The following is a 10345-nucleotide window of genomic DNA, read 5'->3' as shown; positions in this document are numbered from 1 at the left end:
CTAGAACCCTCAGTTTGTTTTTCAGAGTCCATCATCTCTCATGGTTCATCTCCCCCTCTGACATACTCCCCTTTTCTTCCTCTCCTGTTATCTTCTTCTTTTCCTTTTTACTTAAAATATGTTGCGTTATTTGTTTCAGAAGTACAGATCTGTGATTCAACAGTCTTGCACAATTCACAGCGCTCACCGTAGCACATACCCTCCCCAATGTCTATCACCCAGCCATCCCATCCCTCCCACCCCCAACCACTCCAGTAACACTCAGTTTGTTTCCTGAGATTAAGAATTCCTCATATCAGTGAGGTCATGTGATACATGTCTTTCTCTGATTGACTTATTTCACTCAGCATAACACCCTCCAGTTCCATCCACGTCGTTGCAAATGGCAAGATCTCATTCCTTTTGATGGCTGCATAATATTCCATTGTGTATATATACCACCTCTTCTTTATCCATTCATCTGTCGATGGGCATCTTGGCTCTTTCCACAGTTTGGCTATTGTGGACATTGCTGCTATAAACATTGGGGTACATGTACCCCTTCGGGTCCCTACATTTGTATCTTTGTGGTAAATACCCAGTAGTGCAATTGCTGGATCGAACGGTAGCTCTAATTTCAACTGTTTGAGGAACCTCCATACTGTTTTCCAGAGGGGTTGCACCAGCTTGCATTCCCACCAACAGTGTAGGAGGGTTCCCCTTTCTCCACATCCCCGCCAACATCTGTCATTCCCTGACTTGTTAATTTTAGCCATTCTGACGGGTGTGAGGTGGTATCTCATTGAGGTTTTGATTTGGATTTCCCTGATGCCGAGTGATGTTGAGCACTTTTTCATGTGCCTGTTGGCCATTTGGATGTCTTCTTTGGAGAAATGTCTGTTCATGTCTTCTGCCCATTTCTTGATTGGATTATTTGTTCTTTGGGTGTTGAGTTTGATAAGTTCTTTATAGATTTTGGATACTAGCCCTTTATCTGATATGTCGTTTGCAAATATTTTCTCCCATTCTGTCGGTTGTCTTTTGGTTTTGTGGACTGTTTCTTTTGCTGTGCAAAAGCTTTTTATCTTGATGAAATCCCAATAGTTCATTTTTGCCCTGGCTTCCCATGCCTTTGGCGATGTTTCTAGGAAGAAGTTGCTGCGGCTAAGGTCAAAAAGGTTGCTACCTGTGTTCTCCTTTAGGATTTGGATGGACTCCTGTCTCACGTTTAGGTCTTTCAACCATTTGGAGTCTATTCTTGTGTGTGGTGTAAGGAAATGGTCCAGTTTCATTCTTCTGCATGTGGCTGTCCAATTTTCCCAACACCATTTGTTGAAGAGACTGTCTTTTTGCCATTGGACATTCTTTCCTGCTTTGTCAAAGATGAGTTGACCATAGAGTTGAGGGTCCATTTCTGGGCTCTCGATTCTGTTGCATTGATCTATGTGTCTGTTTTTGTGCCAGTACCATACTGTCTTGATGATGACAGCTTTGTAATAGAGCTGGAAGTCCGGAATTGTGATGCCGCCAGCTTTGCTTTTCTTTTTCAATATTCCTCTGGCTATTCGGGGTCTCTTCTGGTTCCATACAAATTTTAGGATTATTTGTTCCATTTCTTTGAAAAAGGTGGATGGTATTTTGATGGGGATTGCATTGAATGTGTAGATTGCTCTAGGTAGCACTGTCATCTTCACATGTTGGTTCCCCCAATCCATGAGCATGGAAAGTTTTTCCATGTCTTTGTGTCTTCTTCAATTTCTTTCATGAGTATTTTATAGTTTTCTGAGTACAGATCCTTTGCCTCTTTGGTTAAATTTATTCCTAGGTATCTTATGGTTTTGGGTGCAATTGTAAATGGGATAGTCTCCTTAATTTCTCTCTCTTCTGTCTTGTTGTTGGTGTATAGGAATGTCACTGATTTCTGTGCATTGATTTTATTTCCTGCCACTTTACTGAATTCCTGTATGAGTTCTAGCAGTTTTGGGGTAGAGTCTTTTGGGTTTTCCACATGCAGTATCATATCATCTGCAAAGAGTGAGAGTTTGACTTCCTCTTTGCCGATTTGGATGCCTTGGATTTCTTTTTGTTGTCTGATTGCTGTGGCTAGGACTTCTAATACTATGTTGAATAGCAGTGGTGATACTGGACATCCCTGCCACGTTCCTGACCTTAGGGGAAAAGTTCTCAGCTTTTCCCCATTGAGAATGATATTCGCTATAGGTTTTTCATAAATGGCTTTTATGATATTGAGGTATGTACCCTATATCCCTATACTCTGAAGAGTTTTGATCAAGAAAGGATGCTGTACTTTGTCAAATGCTTTCTCTACATCTATTGAGAGGATCATACGATTCTTGTTCTTTCTTTTGTTAATGTATTGTATCACATTGACTGATTTGCGGATGTTGAACCAACCTTGCAGCCCAGGGATAAATCCCACTTGGTCATGGTAAAAAATCCATTTAATGTACTGTTGTATTCTATTGGCTAGTATTTTGGTGAGAATTTTTGCATCCATGTTCATCAAGGATATGGGTCTGTAATTCTCCTTTTTGATGGGGTCTTTGTCTGGTTTTGGGATAATGGTAATGGTGGCCTCATAAAATGAGTTTCGAACTTTTTCTTCCATTTCTCTTTCTTGGAACAGTTTCAGGAGAATAGGTATTAATTCTTCTTTAAATGTCTGATAGAATTCCCCTGGGAAGCCATCTGGCCCTGGGCTTTTGTTTGTTGGGAGATTTTTGATGACTGCTTCAATTTCCTTCATGGTTATAGGTCGTTCAGGTTTTCTATTTCTTCCTGGTTCAATTTGGTAGTTGATACATCTCTAGGAATGCACCCATTTCTTCCACGTTATCTAATTTGCTGGCATAGAGTTGCTCATAATATGTTCTTATAATTGTTTGTATTTCTTTGTTGCTGGTTGTGATCTCTCCTCTTTCATTCATGATTTTGTTGATTTGGGTCATTTCTCTTTTCTTTTGGATAAGTCTGGCCAGGGGTTTATCAATCTTGTTAATTCTTTCAAAGAACTAGCTCCTAGTTTCGTTGATTTGTTCTACTGTTATTTTGTTTCTGGTTCATTGATTTCTGCTCTGATCTTTATTATTTCTCTTCTCCTGCTGGGTTTAGGCTTGATTTGCTATTCTTTCTCCAACTCCTTTAGGTGTAGGGTAGGTTGTGTATTTGAGACCTTTCTTGTTTCTGAGAAAGGCTTGTACTGCTATACACTTTCCTCTCGGGACTGCCTTTGCTGTATCCCAAAGATTTTGAACAGTTGTGTTTTCATTTTCATTGGTTTCCATGAATTTTTTTAATTCTTCTTTAATTTCCTGGTTGACCCATTCATTCTTTAGTAGGATGCTGTTTAGCCTCCATGTATTTGAGTTCTTTCCGACTTTCCTCTTGTGATTGCGTTCTAGTTTCAAAGCCCTGTGGTCTGAAAATACGCAGGGAATGATCCCAATCTTTTGGTACCGGTTGAGACCTGATTTGTGACCTAGGATGTGATCTATTCTGGAGAATGTTCCATGGGCACTAGAGAAGAATGTGTATTCCGTTGCTTTGGGATGGAATGTTCTGAATATGTCTGTGAAGTCCATTTGGTCCAGTGTGTCATTTAAAGTCTTTATTTCCTTGTTGATCTTTTGCTTAGATGATCTGTCCATTTCAGTCAGGGGGGTGTTAAAGTCCCCCACTATTATTGTATTGTTGTCAATGTGTTTCTTTGCTTTTGTTATTAATTGCCTTATATAATTGGCTGCTCCCATGTTCGGGGCATAGATATTTACAATTGTTAGATCTTCTTGTTGGATAGACCCTTTAAGTAGGATATAGTGTCCTTCCTCATCTCTTATTACAGTCTTTGTTTTAAAATCTAGTTTGTCTGATATAAGGATTGCCACCCCAGCTTTCTTTTGGTGTCCATTAGCATGGTAAATGGTTTTCCACCCCCTCACTTTCAATGTGGGGGTGTCTTTGGGTCTAAAATGAGTCTCTTGCAGACAGCATATTGATGGGTCTTGTTTTTTAATCCAATCTGATAGCCTGTGTCTTTTGATTGGGGCATTGAGCCCATTTACATTCAGGGTAACTATTGAAAGGTATGAATTTAGTGCCATTGTATTACCTGTAAGGTGACTGTTAACTGTCTGTTGTCTGTGTTCGTTTCTGCTCTTTGCTGCTTTTAGGTTCTCTCTTTGCTTAGAGGACCCCTCTCAATATTTCTTGGAGGGCTGGTTTCGTGTTTGCAAATTCCTTTAGTTTTTGTTTGTTCTGGAAGGTTTTTATCTCTCCTTCTATTTTCAGTGATAGCCTAGCTGGATATAGTATTCTTGGCTGCATATTTTTCTCGTTTAGTGCTCTGAAGATATCTTGCCTCAGAGGTTAATTCTAAGGAGAGATGATGCTCAAGGTAAATTTTAATGGATGAGTCAGAGTCCACTAGCAAAGGAGTGAGGGAAGTAACCCCATTTGACAATTACTTACTGAACAATTACTGTGTGTCAGATACATGTTGGCTTTGAGGCAGAATAGTAAGCAAATCAGACATTAGCTGTGCCCTCAGGAATTTTAAACTACCTGGATCAATCAGCACTACACAGATACTCACACAATTAATATATAATTGGAAGTAAGTGTAATAAAAGAAACATAAAGTCCAACAAGAAAACTCAAGAAGGCCTGATTGGAGCTGGAGAGTGCAGGTGAGGTTCAGGATTGTCCCTGATCAGAGACGGGAAGAATGAGGGGGCCTTCAGCAGGTGAGGGCATGGGGAAGGCACAGAGGCATTATCAGCATGGAATGTTCAGGCACACCGGCTTCAATGCTGTGCCCAGGAATCTAGTGTATCCTGACATCAATACGGAAATATTGAAAGGGCTTTGAGCAGGAAAATGACAGGGTCCATTTACATTTTAGCAAGATCACTCTGGTAAGCGGTATGGAGGATAGGTTAAAGGAGAGTAAATCTAAAAACAAGAAAGTACATATAGTGCTATTTCAGTAGACTGTGGTCCCGATGAAGGCACAAGTGATTCACTTGAAAGATAAGTCAAGGATCTTTCAGATGGGTACAAATTTTAAGACTGGATATTTGAATATAGGTGGTGAGTAAGATGGATGGAGAAGTTAAGGGTGACTTCCATATCTCAAGTTTGATTAACCATGTAGATGAAGTTCCATTGCACTGATTTGGGAAAAATAGGAAGAAGAAGCTATGATGTGCCTGTCCACAGTAGCCAAACTATGGAAAGAGCCCAGATGTCCATCAACAGATGAATGCATAAAGATGTGGTAAACACACACACACACACACACACACACACACACACACACACACACAATGGAGTATTACTTCCATCAAAAAGAATGAAATCTTACCATTTGCAATGACGTGGATGGAACTAGAGGGTATTATGCTAAGAGAAATAAGTCAGTCAGACAAAGACAAATACCATATGATTTCACACATATGTGGAATTTAAGAAACAGAACAGATGAACATAGGGGAAGGGAAGGAAAAATAAAATAAGACAAAATCAGAGAGGGAGACAAACCGTAACAGACTCTTAACTCTAGAAACAAACTGAGGGTTGCTGGAGGGGACATGGGTGGGGGATGGGGTAACTGGGTGATGGGCATTAAGGAGGGTACTTGATGTAATGAGCACTGGGTGTTATACGCAACTGATGAATCACTAAACTCTACCTCTGAAACCAATAATACACTATATGTTAATTAATTGATTTTAAATAAAATAAAGCAGCTGATAGTATAATTCTCATTTAAACATATTCTATCTCTCACAGCACTTAGTACCTAACTTTTAATGTGTAAGAGATTACAGTACATATCAGCTAACTAAATAAATTGAATAGATGAAACCAAAAAAATAAAATAAAATAAAGCAATGATTTCCAAGAAAAAAAATAAAAATGAAGCAACTATGATGGACTCATCTCTAGAAAAGCTGGCCTGAGCTGCAGCAGGACACTTGAACAGATAGGTTCAGGTAGCGGTTGGAACTCACAGACACTCAGGAGAGAAGTTGGTATTAGAAAGATAGATTGTGAATCATAAGAAATTAGTTTATAAAATATCAAAGAGGTGGAATGTATACAGAGAGAAGAAACCATATATAAATCGCTTGGGTTAGTTGTATTTTATTCTTCAACTGGTGCAGAGTTCCACTGTACAGTGCTCTTTGTGTCTTTATTGGGGTAAAACCTTTTTAAATCAAGAAGACCATGAGTGGTTCTTAGCCATATGGAATCTACTTCTGGAAATCCCATACTCCCCTTGGTACTCAGGAACACTATTTGCTATGCTTGAGAAATGGAGGCCCTTCAAATAAGTATCTGCGTGTCTCCTATCACACTCCACCCATTGCCCAGAGACCTTGGACTAGAAATAAGATTGGTTGGTTAGGGGGTATAGACGCGATGATCCCCTCATGCTTCCCATCACAACAAGTGCATCTGGAGAAACACCATGAAAACCATCATCTTTTCCATGTTCCTAGAGGTGGCTGGTAAGTTTTTTTTTTTTTTCCCTCTCTTCAATATTGAAGCAAGTCGGTGCTAGAGGCTAAATTTCCAGGCTCTGTGTCTCCTGTGTAGGTCAGAAACCCTGCAGCAAGTATGTGGGTCTCTCTACCTCACCTGGAACAACGTGGGGAATGGAAAAGAATGGCTGAGAGCAGTGGAAGGGACACGCGCAGTCAAGCGCAGACTCAAATCCTCGTTCCGGTGATCACATGAGACCCTGCTATGTAACCAGGGTAACTAATTTATCGACCAAATTGGGACTTTTTTTTTAATTGGGACATTAAGAATGAAAAGTGGCAGTTAGTAACTATATCAGGGCAGTGTACATAAACCAGAACCATCCCTAGCGAATCGAGATCTGAGGGCAGCCAGTGTTTAACAGAAATGCTCTGGTTATTGTTGCTGGTCCTGCCCCACTCAGCCTCCTCTCCTCTGGACTCTTGACTTCAGACCTGGATAGGAGCCCCAAGACATGTCAGCTTTGAACTCTCTTGTTGTAGTAGGAAAGTTAGCATTGAAGAGACCACATGCATTTGAGGCCTTCCTGGGGCTTAGAAAGGTTTGTCCATGGGCTGGAAATAGGCAGACTCCAATGAGGGCTAGCCAAGTATTCTACCCAAGTCACACCGTTCCCTGTGCTGTTAGCTTCTTGAGGGAACCAAAGTGCTCCTCCCTGTTCACCTAGCACAAATCACCTAGGAATATTTGCTTTATATCAAAAAATCTTATTTTTATAAGACCACTCCCAGACCTCAGATCTAGAAACTTCCCTCCCTCCCTTCCCTCTTTCATGCAAACAGTTCTTAAAATTATTCCACTCCACGAATCCTTCTTGATATAATAGGAATATTTGGGAGTTAAGAGAAAATTTTCTTGGTCTATCTCTTGTCCAATGACAGTTTTGTGATCCTTTTGTGTGTGTGTGTGTTTTCTTTATTCCAGTAACTTAATAGAAAATGAAAAGAGTAAATAATGTGAAATAGATTGAAATAGATTGAGAAGACAGCAGAGCTGCTGCAAGCCCAGACCAGCCTAGCACAAAGTCGGGGAAGTGGGGGCACCAGTGGGGGAAGGAGGATGGAGGCAAACTACGCCACACAGTGATGGGGTGATGGCTCAGAATGGGTGTTAGTAAGGGCTGGACTGACACTTTGGCATGGACAGTGTACTAACAAAAGAGAAAGACAGTCCCAAATCATTGTAAACCAACTGGTGGGGGGGACGATATTAGGACACAAATGGGGATGTGAGCCTTCTGAAGGGCTTGGGGCAGGAATGTACTGCGTGGTTGGCGAGTAGGTGGGAATGAACGGGAAGGGCCACAGGGGACCATACCACGCAACAAAGGGACTGAAGGAAGACCCATAACTTGGCCAGTATACACACCTGTCTGCTTCTGTGATACAACTTAATTTTTCTTTTATAAGGTTTGCTTCTCCACCTACTCTGGTGGGATAGAAATAGGATCTGGCTGCAAAGGGGAAGATGGAGCATCGTGAAGCAAATTCTGACAGCGACATAACTTAGTTGTGTTAACACTTTAACAAAACTCTTCTATGTGAATTAAAGATCGTATTAACTTCTCCTATTTCCCCATGGTTTTCTGTGGGTGTTCATTTCATACATAAGGATATTAATGTGCAAAGACCCCAAAATAGAAGCTAGCGACAGAATGAAAGCCAGAACTCTGGTTGCCAGATCGAAACATTCTTTCCCAGAATTTTATTGTGTCTTATACTTTGGTACAAGTTTCTGTCTCTGTGATTCTCTTCTTTGTTCTGCCTTGTTCTCTGTCGCTCTGATATCCCAGCCCTAAATCCCCAATCTCCCACTTCTTACTTTCTCCCTAAAGCTTTACTTGAAGGAAAGGCCACAGTGAGCTAGTTCTCTTAAGATTACTAGTTTTATTTCAAGCCCCACCTGATCATTGAAACTTAACCACCATTCAATTTTAAGTCTTGATATGCGGCATTTAAATGTTTCCTTCCTTATGTTCTAGAGCAGGGTCAACAAACTGCGACCGGGGACAAATCGGACCTGCAGCTTGTTTTAGCAAATGAAGGTTTCCTGGAACTTAGCTGCCCCCACCTATGCATGCCCTGTTTTCATGCTGCAAAAGCAGGGCAGTTGTGACATAGACTGCATTGCCTGCAGAGCCTAAAACATTTACTCTTGGGCTCTTCACAGAAAAAACTTGCTGAGCCCTGCATACAATTTTCTGGAGAGAATTTCAGGGAGCTAGAATAGAAATGTCCTCAAGCCAATGCCATCCTTGAGCAGTGTTCTCAAGGAAACCTGTCTGGTTCCAGGGTTCACGTTACCAAGAAATCACATTCTATTTGCCAACACTGATTTTCTGCCTAATGGCAATGATTAGAAATTCAGCTTAGTATAGACTGCCAGGTTAGCATCAAGGTTATTACACAAGCACATGCTTTGTAACTTGTTCCTTTTTATAGTCTTGCTGCCCCGATTGCTTATTTCAGTTTTTTAGTAATTTAGTATATCTCTTTCTAGGGAGAGGAATTCCTCTTTAAAAATTTCCCTTCCTGTTGGAGTGGTAAAGAGCCAGTAAGGGCCCCAGCCATTCATGTTGTATTAGCCAGGAAAGGGTCTGAAGGAGCTAAGGAAAAGGAAACACAGACTCCATTGAAGAAAAGATCATAAAATTGCCTTCAGAGGCCAGTGACTCTTGCTTCTGCCAATATAAATGTCAACATATTTGCTGGACCCCAGCCAGCCCCCAGTTCAGGCACAAGTTTAAATAGTCCACCAAGGCCACTAAGCCATGTGCATGGGAAAAAGAGGTGACAAATACAGATTCATTAAATACAGACACGTGCCTCTGGGCCACCACGTGTTTGAAGTTAGGAAAAGAAGTATAGGTACCAACCCACTCTGCTGAGCAAAAGGAATGTGGTCATTCCCACACGTAGCATATGGATGTGACTGAGGAAGGAGACACCGCCCCCCCCAACACACTGTGGCATGTCCAGTATTGACTGTGAATAAGAATTCCTCGATGTTATTGAGGATAGAAGTTTTGCACGCATAAAGTGTGTCTCTTGAATCTGGGAAATTTCAACCCAATTCTCCAGGGCCCAACTTCACAGAATGATTCACGGTATCTCAGAAGCAAAAGGTATCTTGTAGGTCTGAGTTCACACACAATGGTGCAAGGGTTATCTTCCTCAGGTTTGTTCACCCACGTAAATGATGGACATGATGCTTATGTACAGGGGCACATCACGCTGGTCCATATTCTCCTGGCCTTCAGCATGGGGCATTCTCCTAGTCTTTTCCACTTGCTGTACTTTTCTTTTTCCCTTAGTCTCCAGGTCTACCCAGCTCCATATCACTTCCACAGCCAGCAGCCAGCACAATCACCACCATCAGCGACCCTTGGGGTTTCCCACCCTCATTTTGTCCAGCCCTCTTCCTAATACTAGGCAATGTGCATCTCTAGCTGTCTTCATCATGTGCTTGCTTTGGCAGCACATATACTAAAACGACCAGTCTTCAACCTCATTTCAGGTATACCCAAACGGCCATTGTTATTTAAAGAGCTATATTATTAAATAGCATAGGTTCATTTTAATGTACATTAGATAAAAATTCCCCAACCCATGGAATATCAACATCTTTGCTTGAGAAGAGGCTCAGGAAAAAAGTTTATTTAAAAATCAAAAAGTCAGTTACATTACAGGCATTGTTTTCAGTGGTTTCCATGCAACATGTAGGAGAGTTATTTGGGAATAACTGAAGTCCAGAAACTATCACATGGTGTTTTCCCCACATCCTTGCTACTGCTTTAGAT

The sequence above is a fragment of the Callorhinus ursinus genome, unplaced genomic scaffold, assembly GCF_003265705.2.
Source record: "Callorhinus ursinus isolate GAN/ISIS: 27379988/994484 unplaced genomic scaffold, GSC_fseal_2.0 scaffold12, whole genome shotgun sequence".
Classification (NCBI taxonomy): domain Eukaryota; kingdom Metazoa; phylum Chordata; class Mammalia; order Carnivora; family Otariidae; genus Callorhinus; species Callorhinus ursinus.
Note: the sequence above shows the minus strand (reverse complement) of the source record.